Raw genomic sequence first — 22955 nt, forward strand, 5'->3', positions numbered from 1 at the left:
CTTATAGACCCAAAGAGAACAAGACTTTTTCACGTCCAATAAACTAAATACAAAAGGAAACACTGGGATAAAGAAACACACAGTGAACACAAGGAAGACATACAATGATCCAACACAGGACAGAGGAAACAGAGAAACTAAATTCACTGAGTAATCAACACAGGTGTGGAACACAGGACACAGGTGAAAATAATCAACCTAATTAACTAACAAGGCTAGAAAGTAACACTAAACTGGAAACACAGGGATCAAGAACTACAAAATAAATCAGGAAACACAATAAACAAAACTAAGAAACACAAGAAAATACACAAAGGACTACAACACAAGACATGGATCACTAATAACACAAGGAAGATGTAGGATGACTAAAACAGAAAACAGACAGGGAGGAAACAAGGTATGAAACACAAGGAAAAAAGAAAACTGAAGATCAACTCATGACAGACTTGTCAATGTGACGGCTTGGTTGATTTGCTTTTTTTACTTATTATGAAAGAGGACTAAACTTCTTTGTGCCACAGTTGGTGTTTAAGACAGAAAAAAGAGAACCTAACAATATAAACAAACAGCAAGAAAAGGATGTTGTATGCCCCCACTTCCAGACAAAGAAGCAAGAGTTTGTCCTCTTATGTCTAGCTGCACGGACAGAAACTTTACACACACTCGCCAAAGCACTGCTCCTACTTTGGGAGCTAAATGGAGGAGGCAGGGAGTAGGCTTTTCATGTGAGTCTCCCTCTCTCTTAGGCAACAAGACCTGAGCCCCAGCAACATCCTCCTAACTACACTTGACTGAGGCCCTGCGAAGATCTTTTTTGTTTCCTTTTTTTCTTACTCTGGGCCTGAGTGGCTGTCTGAAGGTCCTGCTACAGCAAAGCCATTAAAGCATTGAAAGCAAGGGCACAACATGCTGAATCACCACCTCATTTCCTCACAGTAAAGCTTAATTTGGCAAGCTTTTTTGATAGAAAGTTTGACACTCCAAGCAGGCTGACTGTAAGTCATTCTGGGCTCTTCTATCTGCATGATCACTTTTGGGAACATAGAGCACTGCCAATGAGGGTTGATTTTAGCAACTAATCTGGGCTAAGAAGATATAGATTTGTGGTCTTATGATAAAGCCATCTTTGGCAAACTTGCGTTTACTTTTACAGAAGAAATGTGTTTGAGAAATGGATTGAGCACCGAGGCATTGCAAGTGGGATAAAAAGGGTAAGCAATTGTAGTGTGTGTGGATTTGTAAAGATGTGGTCAAGCCTATAAAACTCTGCGCGGAGGTAAAAGCCTGTGTGAAATATAACCACTAATAATGCAGGAGGGTTAACCAAGCTTATGAGCGTAGAGTAATTCCCTGCTCCATATCAAGGCTGTTGTGAAACCTCCTAATGCTCTGTGCATCCACAGTCTTCAAGTTTTGGCTGCTGAGCAGCTCCTGCAACAGCAAAGAGTTCTGTGCCTTACTTAAGGGTACAACAAATTACTGATTCATGCTTCTGCCAAAAGTTTCCTGATCTGTCTTGGGCATTCAAATTTGCAGTGTTCCAGTTCTGGTTACAAACTAACTTTTCTAATCTCTCTCTGTGTTTTTTTTTTGTGTGATACAGATCTTGGTCAGTCTTCTATTGTAAAGCATGAGATTTTTTAATTTTGCCCCAATGCAGATCCACTTCACAAGGCATACTTGTTTCCCGATAGCTTTGAGCAAATCAAGCTCCCAAACTGCCAACTGTTGTATCCAACACAGAGCCGGAGCTGTCACTCACGATCACATGTGCCACTGGACACCTGCCATGGAGAGATTGAGAGACAATGGACGGAAAGCTGCAGGCATTGTTCTTTATGCAAAGTAAGACTTGGAATGCAATTCTGTTTGACCACTGAAATCAACAGGCCCCTCTGAAGTTATAAGTTCACACTTTCAAAGTAAAGCAATCAATGTATGTCTCATTGAGATTGTGTTTGAATGTTGTGTTTGGTGTTTTACTGAGCAAAAATTGAACAGGGCAAGAGAGTGAATTTATCAGAAAATAGAATAATCATCAGTATTTTGGCAACACAGGCCTTGACAGCAAAGTAACAAGTGTCCTTCTAGTTATTATGTTTGTTTGAAGGTATTGCTTTATCCCTTCTGTATTGCCTTAACACAAGGGGACATATAAACAACTCGATCTTGACCCTTACATCTTAAACAAGTGCCACAAACCATGTGTTATTGTCATACCTTTGCATGGATGTTTGTCCCTTATGTTTATGCCACTATAAAGTATAGAACTTAGTTTCTGCACAGGTGCATGTGAAGGTCTGCAATGGTGTATTTTCTGTCCACAGTATCTGTGCTGTATAAATCTAATCTCTTTCCTGATACCAAGACTCTGAAGATGTTATCTGCTTGTCCAGAGGTTTATAAATGCAGCACAAAAGTGTGAAACTATAAAATATACAAAAGATATAATCAGACCTGCGCTTGGCTTTAACACACTTTGTTACATATGCAGTGTGAATATATATACATCACCACACATAAACTAAATTATTTCAACATCACCATTTTATTGTATTTAAATGACTTTGATGGAATATAAGATATTGTATCTTGACTTCAAGTAACCTATGAATTCATTTATTTATTTATTCATTTAGATTTGTCTCCATGAAATTTTGCTAGGCCGCAAACAGTGTGGCAATGAACATAGTATCAAACTACAAAATACATTTATCCACAAATAATCCTCTACAAACAAAGATATGGATTAAACAAACAATACGTAACTACAATGCTATCAAAGGCATGAACATTCAAGCAGATGTCACTGGATATTAAGGCCATAGCATAATGCCTCTAATGTTGTCTATGCCTCCTTACTTCCTGATCACAGGTCATATGACACCACTACCTGAGGAATACTTCCTGTAGCTCTTAAAGCGATCACACCCCGAACCAAAACACACTATAAATCAGGGGTAAACTTGAAACACATTAACTGTGTAACAGCACAGTGTAAGACGTTTTTGTAGTTTCTTTCATTCCAATTTATTCCACTGATTGACATGAAAAAAATGTTAGACTTGGACCAGCCAACAGTTCTTCCTGTATGAGTAAATTGCCAAGTTACACTGAAGTTATACTTTTTCTTTGAAAGTACATTTGAGTTTTGCTCTTCTAAAGTTTTCCTCATTTTTTTCTTCTTTTCCTTTTGTTCTTTTCCAAGGAAGAGTTTGGAGTGCAGATGATCAATGGGTGCCCTTGGATCCGGCCCTGGTGTACACTTGCCAAGCCCAGTCGACCCAGTCCCATTGTAATCATACAGTACTGTGGGATGGGAATAATTTCTTAGAGAGCACGCTACAGTGAAATCAAAGCAATTACTCAAAAAAGCTCACCATTCAACCAAAGTGGCATCCGCATCCAAGACTCTGATCCTGCTGCATTTTCAGAGCAGTGAGAAGAAAAAGAGATTCTTGAAGGCAAAAAAAATCATAATAAGCAAGTAAAAGTTTCAGTTCTTAGACTCTTTTCAAAAATGTACCCTTTTAAAACACTCTGCCCTCGCTTTCATGAGCATTGCGATCAGACAGCACATTTGTCATAATTCTCTCAATTGCAGCAAGGCTGAACAAGATTAAATGAAAGCTAATAAGACGTAAATCAGTGTGCAGCCTTCACTTTTATACCTATTCATTGTTAAGTCAATTTGGCATCTATAGTTTGTGTAGCAATTTCTGTCCTCCATCCATCACTGGCTCATCTCAGTCCTCGGCAACCATCAAGGGACGGCTCTAATTTGCTGGTGTAATTAACAGATAATGCATGTCAGCATTTGAAGGTGTCAGTGGAGTTCATGTGCGCACCTTAATCACAGGATGACTACTTTGATGCTGTGGGAGACATTGACAGAGCTACCTTTATTTCTTTTTCTGCTTGCTGCACAGGAAGGAGCAATAAATTAGCCTGCTCAGATGAACAGTCCAGCTTCAAGGACAAACCCTTGACTCTTACGTTTTTCTTTTCATTTTGCTGATTGTTGTTGGGGTGTAAAAAGGAGGAAAAAATACAAATAGAATATGCCATACTGCCTACTATATACATAAAGAAGAGAAAAACAACAACAGCAACCTGTTCAGTGTACTGAAGGTCATAAACAACCACTTATCCATGGAAACGTGGTTGTCAGACTGATGTAAAGAAGTTTGTGCTGACTTTGTTCTCTACACAGTAAATTACACTATGCAGCTGTCTGCCTCCCACACACTTGCCCTGCTTGACTAAACTGCCAATCTTCATGATTGACTTGCTTTAAAAAAAAAGAAGTAATTCACTTATTCACTCCTCCATCCTGTCAATGAGACTAAATGCATACCTGTTAATTGCTGAAATCTTTACCTCACACCAATGAATAATGCAGAGAGAATTTAAACCCATCCAGCAAGAGAAAATAGAGAGGCAGATGTAACCTCCTGCATCTGTCTATTTTCAGTAAACAACATACCTCTGTCTCAAAATGAGCGAGACTTTATTTTGACAATAGCCAAGAGAGGTGACTATTAGCCTAAGGCTGTCTCTTTGATTTGTATTGTGTTGCATGAACTTTGGCCATCAAAAAGAAATTGCTTGAAAATGTCACCCAGTCTGTGACACCTTGACTCAGACAGAAAAGTTTGACTGTGGCTGCATGCTATTTCAAGCATGACATGGACATCAGTTCTCACCTCCAGCAGCCTTTCAATAAGCGATTGCACTGTTTCTCCAGGCAGCTGTTTTTCTCGTTCTGTTCCTTTGATAACTCTGTCAGTCATTCAGTCGGGACAAGGTAACAGGGTTTTCCACATGCTTTTCCAGTTTGGGTCAAAAGGGAGGGTCAGCCGACACTCTGCATTGGTTTGAAAAATAGGAATTGCAATTTATGTCCTTAGGCTGAGCTTATCTTCAATCAAATGACTCAAAAGAACTGTGAAGACTTTCAAACAGATTTTGAGAAGATTGCATTCTTATACTGATGCCTCTTAATGACCAACAAAGTGGAATGAGATCATTAGTGTCTATGCTGGTAAAGTTTGGCAGTGAGAAGTAAGCTAGCAAGCAGGAGGAGGTGTTTGTCATAAGAACATTTTCTTTTTACATAATGTTGGATACATGGCTGATACTGGTACAGGATTAACAAAAAACATGAATGCGCCACTGCTCTGTGAGGACAAAATAGTTAAAACCGTGTGCAGATTCACATTATTCAGACATTTATTGGGACACCATGGGCACACATCGTGACACCAAGACTGTGATGGGCAACGTTAAGCTGGTATGTCTGATTACCATTTGTAAGCTAACTAATCATAATGATATGTAGTCACATAGAAATACATAATGGCATCATCACTCTGCATCCTGCAAAAAGTTGTCTTGTACAAAGGAAAGGAGTGTCAAAAAGATCTGTATCCCATTCATTTGCTACCACAACACATGCATGCATCTGTAGAGAATGGGTGATGGTGCTCATGGGAAATGCAGTCTTTATCTCTGCAAAAAAACTGTCGAATTTGCTAATCAGAATCAAGTCAACATGAAAACTCCTCACAGTGCCTTTAATGTTTAAAACATGGCAATTAAATTATACAAGCATAACAAAGAGACGTCAAATACCATCTACTAGTATATACACAAAGTCTTTTATTTGTTACAGGCAGAAGTTTTAAATGAGAGCACTTCTTTATTCTCACTATACATTTGAGACAGTGTTTTCCATTTAGTGTTTCATAAGGGACACTTTGAGTACAGCAGCTGCCTGGATTATACAGATGAAACGCATTTACCTTCACCCATTATCTAGATTCAGTCTACAGCGTTATTTATACGTTTTCATCATTCTTCTTTTGTGCCTTTTAGGAGCTACTGAAAACTGAAACGTGACAAATCATCTAATTTATCATCCTGCAAACACCATACATGACATGTAAATTAGACTGCAACAACAAGATGGGGACCATTTTGGTGTTTAATCTTGATTTTAAATGAGTGAGATTCAACTTTGAGTCTCTAGTGCCATGGAAAAGTGCAACTTTAAGAGTTAAGAGTTTCATTTCAGGTTAGCAGTCTTTCCTGTTTAACTGCACGTCTTCTTTATTTCCAAGAAGGGAAACACAACAAATGCTTCTTGACAGAAGTTTAGAGTTTAGAGGTACAAATCTCATCATGTCTCACAGGTTTAAAGCTAATTGAGAAGTATAAAAGCTGAATTATGATGTAATCCTTAATCAGGGTGATCGGTGGACTCCAATGGTCACTCCCTTAGAAATTTGCTGCTGGAGGGAATCTCACTCTCATTAAAGGACAGTCTTATCGCAGGCTTGCAGATCAAGATTAATGAGTTGTAATAATGATGCATACCTGTAAAGTGACATCCACTTCCAGGATATTTAATCAAGCTTCATCCTTCTCTTTGCTCTGCAAGATTATAATTGGGAAGCAGATTGTCTGGATTGTTCCTCATAGAATACATCAATGTGTATTATGAAAGGTATCATACGTACACTACTAACAGAAAGCATACAGTAAATATTAATGTGATTTGCATTAATCTCCATCACATTACTGAGTTAATGATAAGTGGTATCAGACAAAATGATCCCCCATGAAATTCCTAGGTTGTATTATGTTGTGTTCAGTTAATGTGATATTGGACATTAATCTTGTTTTGCTCTTACAAAGAATGTTCAGTCTTTTTTATGTTGTTATTAAAGTCAAATGAAATCTAATAAAATAACATTACTGCAGTACAACATCATTACATAGCAAATGAAAAGAAATTTCAGGACAGCAATATGATTTTCATAGAAGCAGCGTGTTTACATGCAAATGATGATATGCAGATCCTCTTGTATATTAAAAGAAATGTGTGCCACGGCATCTAAAGGGATTTTCTGACTGATGGCTAAAAGTTTGTACTGGATTAATTCTATCATACATATTCACAACTGCAACCTCTGGTGGTGAAATATGAAACCAATGCAGAAGTTAAAAAAAATGCAGTTCCTTGAGTGTCCACTTGAGGTTGATTGCAGAAGACCAGGAATCCCCATTAATGTCATTGTCAAAGTGTGGATTAATACAACAACAACAACAACAACAACAACAACAACAACAAAATTTAACATGTTTACAGCATGGTTAGCCATATCAAGGAACAAAAGAACATTTGATTTTGAGATTAAAGTTGTACATATACAACAATAAAACATATTTATGGGAAAAATGTCTTCAATTCTCGAGAGTAAACCTGTAAATGTAAAAGATTGAGTTTTTAAATTCACAATTTCAGGCTTTGGTTAATCAACACTTCGGCTAAAACAACACATAGGGTGGATCATCTTGTGATATTATACTAACAGGTGAGGACAAACAAAAACTGCAGAAGTGTGCACAGGCTGCCTATTAGCCTGACCTTCAAAACAGTCTCCGTTTCTTGAACAATCAATTAAAAATCCTTGTGATGCTGATGTGATGGAGATTTGTATCCCTTTAAAAAGAATAACAAAAAAAAAAACTTAAATAAAACCTTGTTCTCATAATTTTATTTTTTTCTATAAGGTGACCCTAAGACTGGTGATAAATGGTTAGTCTATAAATAGTTAAATTTTTTTTACTCATGTACATTCTGCAGGGATAATCTTCTGTTCAACTCATCTGTTTTGAAGATACTTAGACTTAGAGTACTTCATAGGTTTGCATAATTAGGGGCGAGGCTGAGCTGAGTTATAGGCGGGCATAATGTAATTGTTTGATAGGAGGCTTACAACCTGTTTCATCTCCACCTCTTTCTCCTTGTTAAGGTTATCTAAGAGTTAAATGGAGTCAGTGTTTCCGAATGTGCGACCACCGCTGATTGGCTTTAAAATCCCTCTTCAGAAACCATGGGTGATCTCAGACTACCTCCATGTTTGATGCAGTCTATAAATATGATAAAGTATATAATGTAGGTTTACACAACACATGGCTCTATAGGCACTCTGTAGACTCTGAAGGAGCTCACTGTATGACTGCTTTTCTCCAATAGTAAACCATGAACGTGGCTTATTGTTTAAATGTCATGTGTATCTTCAGGTTTTCCTTCTTTAAAAACGTGTTGTTAAAAAAAGCTTGCATCCAAGATGGCGCCACGGACGGTCGCCCTGGTACTGCGCTCTCTCGTACTTGTTGCGTTTTTCTCTTTTCTTGTATCTTTATGCTCCGCTTCTCTGGTTTCTTTTACCAGAGAAGAACTTGTTAACATTGGACAGTCCTCTGCCGAACTTTTTACACCGGTTTTCATTGAACCTTTAAGTTACACAGAGATTCTTGCTGGTGGAGCCGCAGCTCTCTATGGTCTTTGCCGGAGACGCCGGCGCCGGGGCAAGCGAGCAGGCGTGCTCGTCAGACTGAGACAGCGGGGGTTACGCAGTGCGCTCCCGTCCATTCACCTGGCGAATGTCCGCTCCCTGGCAAACAAGATGGATGAACTGCTGCTCCTCAACTCAAGAAACACGGACTTTTGCAGATCCGCCGCCCTGTGTTTCACTGAAACCTGGCTCAGTGAACACATCCCAGACAGCTCGCTGCACTTACCGGACTTTCAGCTCCACAGAGCGGACCGCGTAAAGGAACTCTCTGGGAAGGCGAGAGGAGGCGGAATCTGTTTCTACATAAACGAAGGTTGGTGTACAGATACCACAGTGTTGAAGAAGTCATGCAGTCCAAATCTGGAGACTCTTTTCATAAACTGCAAACCCTTCTATTCGCCGCGGGAGTTCTCCTCCTTTATTCTGGTCGGCGTCTACATCCCACCTCAGGCCTGCGTAACGGAGGCGTTACAGCACCTGGCTGACCAGATTACAGACGTGGAGAAAAAACATCCTGACTCTCTGCTCATCATTCTCGGGGATTTTAACAGAGCAAATTTAACCCACGAACTACCTAAATACAGACAACATATTAAGTGTCCCACCAGGGAGTCTAACACTCTGGACCACTGCTACACAGTAATAAAGGACTCATATCGCTCTGTCCCCCGTGCAGCTTTAGGACTATCTGATCACTGTCTGATTCATCTCATCCCGACCTACAGGCAGAAGTTAAAAACGGCTAAGCCTGTAGTTAGGACTGTAAAGAAGTGGACGGAGGAGTCAAAGCAGGAGTTACAAGCCTGCTTTGATTGCACTGATTGGAGTGTTTTTGAAGCTGCATCAGGAAACCTCAATGAACTCACTGACACTGTGACTTCATACATCAACTTCTGTGAGGACATGTGTGTGCAGACCAGGACCTTCTGCACATACAACAACAACAAGCCCTGGTTCACACCTCAACTGAGGAAGCTGCGTCAGGCCAAAGAAGAGGCCTACAGGAGTGGGGACCGGGACCTGTTCAAGCAGGCCAGAAACAAACTGACGAGGGGGATCAAGGTAGCTAAGAGGAGCTACACTGAGAAGTTAAAACAGAGCTTCTCTGCCAACGACCCCTCAGAAGTTTGGAGAGGCCTGCGTGAAGTTACAAGCTACAGGAGACCCTCCCCCCACCCTGAAGGTAACAAAAGACTAGCTGACGACCTGAACAGCTTCTACTGCAGGTTTTCACACCCCACACCCGAACACTCTGATTTACCTGGCCCCCCCACAAGCCCCTCCCCACCCCCCTCTGACCCCCCACCTGCGCTGACGATCTGTGAAGATGAGGTAATCCAGCTCTTCCAGAGACAAAAGACCAAGAAGGCTCCAGGACCAGACGGCGTGTCCCCCTCCTGCCTGAGAGTCTGTGCTGAGCAGCTGGCCCCCATCTTCACAAAGATCTTCAACACATCGCTGGAGCTGTGTGAAGTGCCCTCATGCTTCAAAAGCTCCACCATCATCCCAGTCCCAAAGAAACCCACCATCACAGGACTCAATGACTACAGGCCCGTCGCCCTGACGTCTGTGGTCATGAAGTCCTTCGAGAGACTAGTGTTGAGCCACCTGAAGGACATCACAGGCCCCCTGCTGGACCCCCTGCAGTTTGCCTATCGGGCAAACAGGTCGGTGGAGGATGCAGTCAATATGGGTCTGAACTACATCCTGCATCACCTGGACTCCCCCAGGACCTACGCTAGGATCCTGTTTGTGGACTTCAGCTCTGCGTTCAATACCATCATACCAGACATCCTGCACCAGAAACTCACCCAGCTCACAGTGCCGGCCTCCATCTGTCAGTGGATCACCAACTTCCTGACGGACAGGAGACAGCAGGTGAGGCTGGGGAGCATCAAATCCAGCACCCGGACCATCAGCACTGGCGCCCCACAGGGATGTGTTCTCTCCCCACTGCTCTTCTCCCTCTACACCAATGACTGCACCTCAGGAGACCCCTCGGTGAAACTCCTGAAGTTTGCAGACGACACCACCGTCATCGGTCTCATCCAGGACGGAGACGAGTCTGCTTACAGACAGGAGGTGGAACAGCTGGCCCTCTGGTGTAGTCAGAACCATCTGGAGCTGAACCCGCTCAAGACGGTAGAGATGACAGTGGACTTCAGGAGAAGCCCCCCCCCACTCCCCCCCCTCACCATCCTGAACAGCACTGTGTCTACTGTGGACTCTTTCAGGTTCCTGGGATCCACTATTTCCCGGGACCTGAGGTGGACCCCCCACATAGACACTATCAGAAAAAAGGCCCAGCAGAGGATGTACTTCCTGCGTCAGCTCAGGAAGTTCAACCTGCCCCAGGAGCTGCTGATCATGTTCTACACCTCCATCATCCAGTCTGTTCTGTGTACCTCCATCACTGTCTGGTTTGGCTCTGCAACCAAACTAGACAAACACAGACTGCAGCGGACTATAAGGACTGCAGAGAAAATCATCGGTGTCGACCTGCCCCCCATCCAGGACTTGTACCGGTCCCGGGCCAGGAAACGGGCAGGGAGCATTACCGCTGACCCCTCACACCCTGGACACAAATTCTTCAAACTCCTCCCCTCCGGCAGGCGCTACAGATCACTGTGCGCCAAAACAACCCGCCATAAGAACAGTTTCTTCCCCCAGGCTGTCACTCTGATGAACACTAAACCATAACAGTGTCATACCTGTCAGATAAATACTCTCTGTAAATATACATGTAGATATACAATGCAACAATTCTCAAGCAGAATTCCATATTTCTATTTTTTGTATTATTTAACTTCTATTTTATAATGTAAAACTACCTCTGCAACTCACCACTGCACTTTATCATATTATTTTAGCCTGTACATATTAGTCAAACTATTTGTTGTTTCTTTGTATTTATAGCTAAGGTTATTGTTATTATATTTTCATTTTATTTTTTATTGTAGTTCTTATTCTTATTCCTATTCTTATGCCTTGTACAAAGAGAGCACAGTTTACCAAAGTCAAATTCCTTGTGTGTTCAAGCATACTTGGCGAATAAAGCTGATTCTGATTCTGATTCTGATTCTGAAGTGTTGTGGTGAGGGTACTAAATATAAGTTCGGTTCAAGCCTCTGTGAAGCTACAGACACATACTTAATCATCTAGGCATGGCAGGAAAAACCTGAAAATTGCATGGGTGTAAAGCATAGCTAAGAGATGGCACATAATACAGCTGCCCTTTTTCATTTTCATTAAGATATACTTATTTTGATCCTCTTGTGTTTGCTGTATTGTGAGTAGGAATTAACTGATGATGACAGTGCTAATTGCGACATAAATAAAAGATGTGGGAAGGAGCATTCAAAGATAACTGGCAGATCACACCTACATGTTTTACATAAAGTAGTGCCAATGAATCTGAGATTTTGTAGTGCTGGTAACAACAAGAGAGGGAGGCTTGTATGAAATGTAAAGCTGGAGGGGGTGTTCACTCACATTCATCAATTTGGTCTTAATTTGGAATGCTAACAGAAGACGATGAGTGAGATAGACACCTACACATTCAGGTCTTAAACTAATTTGGGTAACACTCATTCAGGGATTGAGGGATAAATATTATGAAAAATAATATTGCCTGATCTTTAATTTACAGCAAAACAGGCATTTTATAATATGGCTGTTTTCGGGATGTTGTGTATTCTGTGCACATGTCAACAGATTTCAAATAGCACTGCAACATCACGTGTTACAAGTTTATGTGAAATGATTTAGCAAAGTTTTCAACGTAATCCAGTTGGATGAAAGAAAACAGTGTTGAAGCTCTTGCTGTTATCACCCCTTTTTAAAAAAATCCATATTTTGTTAATTCAAATTGTAAAGCTGAAACCCGAGATAACCCTTTTTGTTTTCAGTGTTCCAAGCGTTGGCCCAATTATAATAAGAGTTCTTTTTTCTGTGCATCATTGAGTTTGATTAAAGCCTTATGCTTGAAAAAAATTTAAAACATTTAAACACCAACTACAAACTGCAGAACTTGTAATAAAAGGAAAATTCAATACAGTCGTTTAGTCTTAAGCAGACTAAAGTTCAGAGTTTACTAACATGCTGTTGGCGACTTGGTTAAAAAGTGATAATTAAGAAACGCTAAGAAATACATTCTTTCAAAAGCAATAATCGCCAATGGTTGGTTAAACTTTCCAAAGCAATGTGACTTGTTTTCTCACTTAATAGTGTTTTAGGGATGCAGAAGTTGACTAAATGTAAACACAGTCAGGCTGATTAAGAGGATCTATGGAAATCAAGCTTTTCAACAGGGTTAAGGGCGATTAAGATATTTATACTCACAGACAAATATGCATATACATTAGGGATTTAAATTATTGATCCTTGATATGTATCAGGCTGATAAAGGGAATATCTTTATATTTCTCAAACTAGTAATACAATTTTATCAGATAAAAACAAACAAACATATAATGCCATACGTGTTCACTGACTGCAAAGCCAAGAGATCTAGAGCTCCCTCTGCTGAGGTCATATTGTTTTTCTCAAACATGGTTTCTGTCACTATAATTAGTTCTCATCGTGTCGATTTTTGTGAGAAATGTAGTTTTACTGATTTGAGTTTTAAAGGATGGTGATTGACAGCTTGGTTGACAAATTCAAGCTCCTGCAGCGTGCTGTGCCGGATCAGCTGAGTTGTGTTTTTAAATTGAATACCTGTTTTGGGTCGTGGAAATGGTGACGTCAGTCCTGTGACTCTACCAGCCGAGTTGACTCTGCACAGTACTAACACATGATGCCAATCAAGGAGTCTTTTTGACATCACATCTCATAATGGGTAGAAATGAAGGTGTGTTTTCTCATCGATGGGAATTACATACAGAGAAAGCGTACAAGCATAGTAGCAACAAGCTTATGGGAGAGTCAAAATGTCGTCATTGGTGTGAATGATTTTTTACTTTTGTAGAAGGATAATTTCAACTTCAAAAAACAGGTGCTGCAAGTATTTCCAGGCGGAGGAAGAAAATCCTTAAGTTTCAACACAACATATCTCAGAAGTGATCTGAAAAGTTGTCATTGCAATAAAAAAATATGGAATACGAAGCAGCAGTAGTTGGAGCTATTAGCAACAATAAAAAGGAAAGTGTAGCACTGATGTTTGCAGAATTGCAGAAAGCTTACCAGAGACAACTCAAATCTAAAGCATTGATGACAAAATCACTGAATATACAGCACTTGATGACCCTCCTGATCAATGATGTTGTCAGCTGATGGTGTATACAGAATAGTATCATGAGTCACTGCTACTTTGCAGACGTGCCCCTGCCTATATCTGTGTAGCTTTTTTTTTTTCACTTTCTTTTTCTGTTTAGCTTAAATTATCAGTCAGCCAGAGTCCAATAGCCCCTGGCAGTTCTGCTGTATGTAGGGCTATACTGATACAGTAATCCAGTTTAAACTTCAAAATTGATAATCTCACAGTACTTCCCTCTCCAGTTAGCTACAAGACCAGTATCAACCTTTTGCTCCTATCTGGTAAAGGGTAATTTTGATTAAGTGTAAGAGAAGCTGATTTTAAAATTCAGTATTGGAAAAGCACAGTTCTCCATCCAAAATAGGTCCCTGATAATGATTGCACCTGCTTATGCAACAGCCCACATGAGTCAGATCCTCATCTATTGAACCAGAGGAGAGAGCACAGCTTTTCTAAACAGGAGCTCTAAGCATTTTAGATGTGTTCCACTCCGGTTTCCCATCTCTATACTGTGGGAGTTTAATCTCATTCCAACTGACATATCCCCAGGCATGGTTTTTCGAGAAAAAAAAAAAAAAAAAACGGAAACAAAAAAATTAGGACAGATTGAAGATTTTTTTTTTCCTCTCTCCCGTTCAAAAGCACTAGGGTGTTTGGGTATCTCTCTCTCCCTCTCAGCATGTCAGTCTCTCTCAGTCCATTTTTACAGAGATTATTTTATCTTATTTGCCGGGGTTCTGGCCATGCTGGCCACAGGGCTGAGGGGGCTTTTATGGACTAATCCCCCACAAAGCCAGTAATAACCTGTCAGTTCATCCCCAGCCAACCCTCTTACCCCCTCCCCCTCCCACCACCCCCATCCAAGTCCCGCTCACCGTCCACGAAGATACCAGAATGCGGAAGAGGGGCAGGGGGCCAAAAGAGAGAGCCGTGTGAGGTTAATGCCAGGCCTGTGGCATCCCAACTGAACCGTGAAACTTTTTTTTTTTTTTACGGAAATGGACAGATATCTTTCCACAATGAACTGTGACGGCAGAGAGCAGGTGTTCAAATGAGGATTCTATCTGATGTATGTTAGCTGCCCACAGTCTGGTGAGATGATAAGAAGTCACTGGAGAGAGAAAAGGCTGGGATGGAGCGGTGTTCAGGCTCTCCATAAAAACCAACGTTGACATGTGACCACAAACGCAATCAGAATTGAGAGCTTTAAAGATGGGTGTTTCAGAAAGAGAGCAGCAGGAAAACAGCTATACTTTCACTGCATGTCATTTTCCAGTTCATCAGATTCAGCTAATCTTGTGAATTATCTCAGTAACAAACATGTATTTTTCTCTCATGTTAGTAATCTTCAGCATATGTTGGGGGTTTTGGTTAAAACTGACACCATTGATTCACTACTCTTTGGTAGATATCACCCTTCCCCAGTGATATTGCAGTATTTGAATTCTGCAACAGTCTCAGCTGACAAAATGGATTTGAAAGGCAATAATTCAACCACCAACAAAGAAATCTATAATGATGAGACTGTCTTTGATCCCTCTCAAATGACACATTAGATATTAATCCTGGTTGCTTTATGAAAATGTCATTCATGTGTCCATCCCACATGATGATATTGTTTTAGCTGACTTGAAATTAAAATATGAGCAGTGAAAAGTCAAATGTACAGCACTGTTGGTTCAATGGATTTAGAAGTGGATTAGTATTTGCTACAGATTTTCTGTGTATTTTTGGAATAGGCTTAACTGTCAGGATTATGTTTTCATTTGAACCTTATTCTGTCAGAAAAACAAAAGAAATCAATAAAGCTTGTTTGCCCATCCGAGGCTCTTGTACAGTTCTGCCTCAACGGCAGCCCACTGTGCATGCATGCTTTCATCTCATCCCTTCCTTGTCTTTCTGCCATACCTTCCCCGGTGGTTATTTTTAACCTCCCTTTCCTTGGTCTCATCAGGGCCAGATGGAGTCTGCCCTGAAGCTTGTGTTTGGGGCGAAGCTACGCTCCTGGTTAGCCTCTCTCACTAGTGGAATGAAGCCTGTCAGAAGGCATCAGGGTGACTCATCTCAGGAGGATGTGCTAACACATCATTGCCCTGGACTTTTTGCCAGAGTTGATCGTCCATGAACAATGCAGTTCCTGTTGCAAGCTCACACTTGGCCAATTCATCATCTAGCCTTGGACGTAGGAGAGTGGTACAGTTTAATTCATGAAAAGAAAGAAAGGGTTTGTAATTGTCCCTGTTTGGCTTGACAGAGCCAGTTCCTTTGACTCACAACTTAACCCTCTTGTCTGTGACCGAACTAGTTTCTAATCACTAATCAGGAAGGTTATCATGCAATTTTTCTTCACCAAAGCCCTTTATTCATACAAACGCAAGGCTCAGCCAAGCTGGATGTGGTCTCAGTGGGGCTTTTGCATTTTATGGAGGGCACCTTTTGGTGTTCAGACATATTTCTAGGGTACATTCCCCTAAATATTCTGCACTGATGAAATTGCATGATTGCAAATTGTGCAGTCTTTGTGTCCCTGCTGAGTTGCAGCTTTGGGCTTGTGCAGAGCAGACCATAGCAGTGGTCTTGGCATAGAGCAGTTCTTTCCACCGAGACCCTCAACACTGCACAAGCCACAAGATGTACAGCAGTAAAGCTTTAAAATAGGATTCAGTCAAATTCAATTGGAGCTTTGCTAAACCTACACCTACTGAGCCTGTGCGTCTATTTCTGCAAAATAAGCTCCCCGTAAAATGCACATAATTATCAATTTATTTTCCATGCTTAAGATATTTTGCAGCAATAAGTGCCAAACAGTTCACATCTTACTGTACAACAAGGCTCTCACAAATAGGAAGTGTCAGGAAGTAAAGATGGATTTAAATGCAAAATGAGGCATTAGTGCAGCTCATTTGATGATGCGTCCAAAAAATGTTTTCGCAGCAAATAAAACATCATGATGCATTACAAAACCAAGCAAATACATTCACTGAGTGGACTACTGCTAAAAAATGTTTAAGGATTTTTTCTGTACAAATGTTTTGTGCAAAACCAATTAAATGTATCTCTTGTGCGAAGAACAAAACATAAATTACTTCACTCCATTTCTTCTGTGCAACTCTAGTGGGAGTCATAAGATATGCTGAGACAATGCTCATGCTGGGCTCATTACAGGAATAGGTAAATAGACATTATTTAGTTTAAGTGTTGGAGATGCTTGTATAGTAGGTAGCACACCCTTGGGTTATGATAATATAATCAGTGTGTTATTGTTATTGTAAAATTTGTATTTGTAATCTTGTGAAACCACCTCTGTGTTAATTGGATATTCATTGATATTAGGCAGTTGTTTACACAGGTCAAAATATGATTAGTGGAACAATATCTCCTGGCAGTGCTACAACAAAACCCCACAATAATGTGAATTTTAAATTGTTATGGGCATCTCCTCTGTTTGCACTATCATTTGTATAACTTTTATTTTCAGAGCTGTGAGAAAAATACTATTTTACCCCAGATGAATCAACTATTGCTTTGAGAAAAATATATTTATTTTGAGGAAACGAACACACCACACACTAAGCCTTGGAGACATGTTCATGTAATGGAGTGATTATTCCAAAATAATCAGCAGCGGGCCGTGCATATAAAACCCGTTGCCTGGAGCAAAAAATGAAATATGTATATCTCAACATTTTTTTTTTTTTTTTTAACAAATGTACACCAAGTCTGGAGTACATCACGGGCCAGCTAGAGGGAATAACTGAAGGGTGGGTTTTATAATCATCTAGTGATTTGTCCCCATGTGTAAAAAATGATATTGCATCATGATAAATAAATGGAGAGAAATTCACACATTTGAATCATGCAGATGTCCACTGAGGTCCTCCAGAATGCACGCAGATTATGCTGCTGAACAAGCATTAGGACGACAGCATGTGTCCTCAGGGCAGGATGATTCAGTTTAGATGCACTTAAGGCAAGTTATGGGTCTACTTTATTCCCGAATGCACTGGTAACTGCTTCCTTAGAGGACAGTCACCGTGTATTTTTGTGCTTACACTACTTTCTCTCAGAAAACTCATACAACACCTTGTACACAAGACAGAGGCACAAAGGCATGAACAAGATAGTGGGATATAGAATCTATAGAATAACATTTCACTGGTTGAAAGTTTCTTTAGTTTCTGCTTAATTTTATGCTCAAACAGGCAGTATTTGAAAAATAAATGCAATGAAGTATGTCATTACAATTTCAGTTTCTTGCAGCAACATAGCTGACTGTACTTAAAGGTTATATTATGTGACCTGCTGTTCACTTTCAAACAATAAATGCTGAACTGGAGGGAAATTTGAGGAATGTGGGCTGTTGTCAGGTGTTACAAAACCAGGGAGTGTGTTATTTTAATGATAACCGCAGTCCTTTTCACCTTTAGAAAAGCCAACCTACAGTTTGCAGAGATGTTGGGTGCCTGTTTTTGTCAAGTATGTCAGTACCACATTTACCCATTAGTATGAGGTAGAAAATAGCTTGAACAGAATACAAAGATTTGCTTTGTTTTGTGTTGCAAAAGCAGTTGGGAACATACATTTTTAATGGACAGTATTCCCATGCAGTCAGAAAATGAGCATACTTGGTATCCTTTCTGTGTTTTCAGAGCACTTATCTTGTACATTTGTAAACAGTAAGCATATGCTCTGTTGTATGTATCCACTCTATTGATAGATTGCTGGACTAATGAATACATAGAAAAACAAATCACTGACATTTCATTACTTAATATTCTAAAATATACAAACTAAAAGGTGCTTCACTCGACTGAATCCTCAGTCTCATCTGGATATTGCTTCTACTCTCCACAGGGTAGAATATGAGCTGTGTCACAAAGCATTTTTTAACCCACAGCAATGTGAGCACTTGACATGTGTCTTCACTCACCAAGCGACTGATTTATAAAGCCGCCTAACCAGCCTGAAGGAACAATATCCTGTGCCGCTCCTCACTTCTGTCTCCCTCATTAAAGCCATGATTGGCTCGGACATCCCTGGAGATATCCGTATTAGGGACCAAAATACCAATGGTCCCCTGTCTAAGAGATGACAGCCAGTTGTCTGACTTTATAATCTAGCTGTGATTTAAACCAACCTAATGAATCAAATCACCACCATTCAGCGTTCTCCAAGTTCATCCCTTACGGCATACAATGTCTGCTCTGCCCTCCAGCTGAGGGAAATGAAAGCAGAGGGGCAGGCTGGGAGATTTTGTTATTTTAGAGACAAAGACAGACAGTAGGAGAAATTGTTCTTCCTTGGGGAGGAGGGTGAAGAGAGACAATGTCCCTCGTGCTGCATTTATAGCTCACTCTGATTCAGATCTGTCAGTCCTAGAGACCCTCACCCACATTAAAAGTATGAGCCCTGGCATGTAGGCCACATAAAAATTAAATCACAGTTTGCTAGATCTCGGCGAATATCATCTGTGTTTTGACAAGCAAGGCCAGCTGTACGCAGATGTGTGTTGAAGCATGCAGGGTAATTGGAAAGCCTGTATTCCATAAAGGACCTATTAGTCCTAGTGATGCTGATTGGCTGTGGTGTGCTGTGCCTCTCCTGTCTGTAGCGCTGACCCATATCCAGAGGTCAGATATTGACTCTAATATACCTCCATTATCCCGCTCATTAACCTCATGATGGCCCGCTGGGACTTTGAGGAAGTGATTGGTGGCCAAGCGCTAGTCACGAGTCACAAAGGAAGCTGCTGTGACCTGGCGGACAGTGGTGCAGGGGGCTGTGGAACCGGCAGCCAGCATGCTATTGATCTATGTGGATTAGAAGGCCCTTGTCTGTGGGGGCATCTCCCTCAGCTGACAGATTATTACAGGCTTTGCTGGGATTTAGGCCTTGAAAAGACTCCCAGCACAATAACTTTGTAGAGACATATCTAATAAGATACCAATAATCTCAGAGCGGGAGAGAAAGGAAAGAGAGGGAGAGAAAGGATTTTTGGAAAGCTTCCGGCCATGGGAGGCAATCTTATTTCTTTCTCCCCCTTCTTGCTTTTCCCCCCCTCCTTCATTTCTCCTCTCTAATTCTTCTTTAATTCTGAAATTGCACAAGTGGGATTTACAAAACAGATTGACTTCCCTTATTAGTTTAGTATGTTATTATACATGCATGGGCTTTGAAATGTGATGAGGTTTTCTTTTTGTTTTTTACTGTATGTGGATGTATGCCTCATAAAGGAGCTGCAAACAGGCCTTACAATGACCTCAGATTTCTCTCATCAGGGCTGATGAGAAAGACAAACCATCAAGGGCCAAGTCCAAACTGCACCCACACTGCATCCAATCCTCAATCTGCACGCAGAGCACACGGTGTCGGCCAAATACAGCAGAAGGAGATGAGAATTCTGTGCCAGGCATGACTTAGTACGTAATTAAGGCCCTGGCTCAGGAATGGCAAATCAACTTGCTTCATTTCCCAAAGGAGTTATGAGGAGAAGTAAGGAAGGATAAAGGCAACCAAGGTACTCATTTCAAGGCGCTGTCTGAGCTCACTGTGGTGAGCTTTTATAAAACACTGAAACATGCTGTATACCAGAGCTGTCAGAAAGTTTGGTGGCAGAAGTTACTTTGCAATCGATGGCAGAATGGGTATGATGGGAGGCCAAGGAGCTGTAGCCTCTGAGCTATGGTTCATCAAATCAAAACACTGCGGTCAAAACATGGATGCCTTTTGGAAATGCTGTGCCTTTTCTTGCACACTCTAAAGAATTCTCGCTTTCATTTTCTCTCTCTCTCTCTCTCTCTCTCTCTCTCTCTCTCTCTCTCTCTCTCTCTCTCTTCACCCTCTCTTTTTCCTCATCAGACTTCAGCCTCCACTGATGATGCCCTGAAGGAGAGCCTGTGTGGGTTGCATACCAAGCAGTATGAGGCTGCTTTAAAAGCAGGCGGCCAAAGAAGTCGAGAGGGGTATCAAACATGCTGCTGAATATGCATATATAAATGACCTGTTCAGTAATCATGAACAACCACACAGCAGCTTTTCTGGGGGCTGTTTTGACACAGCTGGGCCACAGCCCCATTAGTCCCACAAATATGTCTTTCAAATCAGTGGTTTGGAGGCATTTCTGTAAACATGCAGAGTAGGCTCAGATTGTGTTCCATGAGGAAAATGCTTTAATTCCTGCACAGGCATGAGGTAAAGTTTGTTTCTTCAAAGGGTCACCAACTATGTTTACAGCGTAATATTCTGCCTGTGTTGTAGCTCAGTGCCTTTAGCATTTAGGATGCTAGGTTTTATTGGCTGCCTTGTTGTTGGATAACAAGGTTGAAAAAAGTGTTTCTTTATGGTAATAGTTTTCTTAACTGTATGTTATGATTGCAGAATTCTCCCAAAAATATAGCAATAGTTTGTACAGTATTACAAATAGAAAGATATATTCATTCAGATTAAAGCCTACAAAGGAAGCAGGAATTACTTAATCTTTGTAGCTGAAAAAAAAATAAAAACCAATGTTGAAGAATTCCAGACTACAAGGTTGCTATGGCTTATGTTTAAAAGCTGCATTGTATATTACACAAGTACCAGAGCTGTCAAAAGATAATGTTTTAATAACGATCAGTTGCAGAATTTTTATTGTTAATTGGGATTTTTTCTAATTTTAAGTTGCATGTTTCAAACTCCATTATTTTGCATTTCAAAACAGTTTTTTATGCCCATACTAATGTCAACCAATTATTTGCAGTGTCTTGACAATCAAATGAAGGCACTTCATGATCTGACTCTTAGTTCTATTATTCAAAAATAAATATCACATTGCTTCACCAGTGTGGTCTTAAACCATAATTTACATGGAGACAGCTTCTAAGCCCTCATTCTGTTAAAGTTATATATATATATTTTTTTGTTTAAGGATAACACGCTTACACATTAAGGAGTATGCAGGAGCACATGTAAAAATGACCAGTTTGTGTCAATAAGGTGTGCAGTTATTCCCAGATAATTTTGAATACCCACTGCCGTTAAATAATTGCACCAGCTTTTGCATCCCCAGGAGTTCCAGTTTGGTTGCTTTGGTTTGCTAGGTTAAAGCCTATGACTGGTCACTACATGCAAACATGAGGATATCCCTTAAACCAGATTTTCCATCACATTGGCTAGCCTGCAGTCGGTTGCCACCCATTTAGCGCGCACTGTTAACTTCTGTGACTTAAGGCTGATTTATACCTCTGCGTCTCCCCTACGCAGCAGGGGCTGACGCGGACATGAGCCCTGCATACTTGTGCGTCGGTGTGTCCGTGTCACGCAGCAATTCCCCGCTGAAACGCTTGAGGTCAGTGCGGTCTCTTTGATAGTCGGTCCCCTGCTTCCGGCCCCGCTTCGATCTCTGTTTACTTTTCCACAGAGTTTCAGAGCGTGTTATGTTAATCTACAGCTGATACGTGTTGCTGTTTATCATACAGACATGATCACATGAAGAATAGAGAGGAGGAGATGAAATACACGGCCGATGTGCGGTTGATGTTCGGGGTCCCGGAAGTGCTGTAAATGCGGGAAAACAAAGCCGCCGAGCGGACCAATCACAGGGCTTGCGGTCCGCGTCGGCTCTACGGGGAGTTACATTTTGGAGGAGGTGCACGTCAGGCAGTAGGTATGGGAGCTACGCGGCGTGGGGTACGCCATTGATTCAACGCACAAGTATAAATCAGCCTTTAGTTTCATCATCAGGTCTGTGACAACTCACACACTGTGGAACACAGCTCTCTCGGCTTTTGTGACGCAGTTGCCTGCTGACATTAGTCTAAATAGCTGCACCTGTATGCTTAGCTATGGGGTGATAACTCAAACTCAAATAATTTAATTCCATTTGACACAAAGTGCATATTACTTTTCAACTGAGCTGTCTGGGAGTTTTTAAGGTGAAATATGCTACTCAATAGCACAGTGGTGTCATTATTATCCGTCAAGGCAGCAGCAAGAGCAGGGAGAGAGAGTCGAGACTCAACTGCGGTGTACCCAAAGTAAAATAAAATAGCACATGATTAAAAAACAATTAACACATTAATATTGGACCTTGATCCCAACTCAATAAATGCTTTAATGCTGACAGCACTAGTAAATACCTGTCTTCAGCTGAAATTGTGAGCAGTAGCAGACATATTTTTTAGAGTGAGGTGGCCAAACTGAGCCACAGCCGCCTCACCAGTACCAAAATCTATCCCCCAGTCTGTGTTTGTGCAGTGTTGTTCTGGGTCCTCAGAGAGAAGATTGTTCATGCTGATCTTGGATTAAAATGTGTAGATTTATGTGTACACTTTTTGCCACTGTGGGCTTTCCCT

At 40.9% G+C, this 22955-nt stretch overlaps 1 long non-coding RNA gene across 2 annotated transcripts; it reads left to right on the forward strand.

Moving 5' to 3' along the window:
• Positions 1 to 267: 267 nt before the first annotated feature.
• Positions 268 to 4428, forward strand: LOC117825587. 2 transcript variants are annotated; one of them, XR_004633873.1, is made up of 3 exons: positions 268 to 400; positions 1664 to 1848; positions 3212 to 4428. It is a non-coding gene; the product is annotated as an uncharacterized LOC117825587 (long non-coding RNA). The 2 variants fall into 2 exon arrangements; XR_004633874.1 differs by lacking the exon at positions 268 to 400 and adding an exon at positions 1166 to 1214.
• Positions 4429 to 22955: the final 18527 nt, after the last annotated feature.

This window comes from Notolabrus celidotus, chromosome 14 (genome assembly GCF_009762535.1).
Source record: "Notolabrus celidotus isolate fNotCel1 chromosome 14, fNotCel1.pri, whole genome shotgun sequence".
Classification (NCBI taxonomy): Eukaryota; Metazoa; Chordata; class Actinopteri; order Labriformes; family Labridae; genus Notolabrus; species Notolabrus celidotus.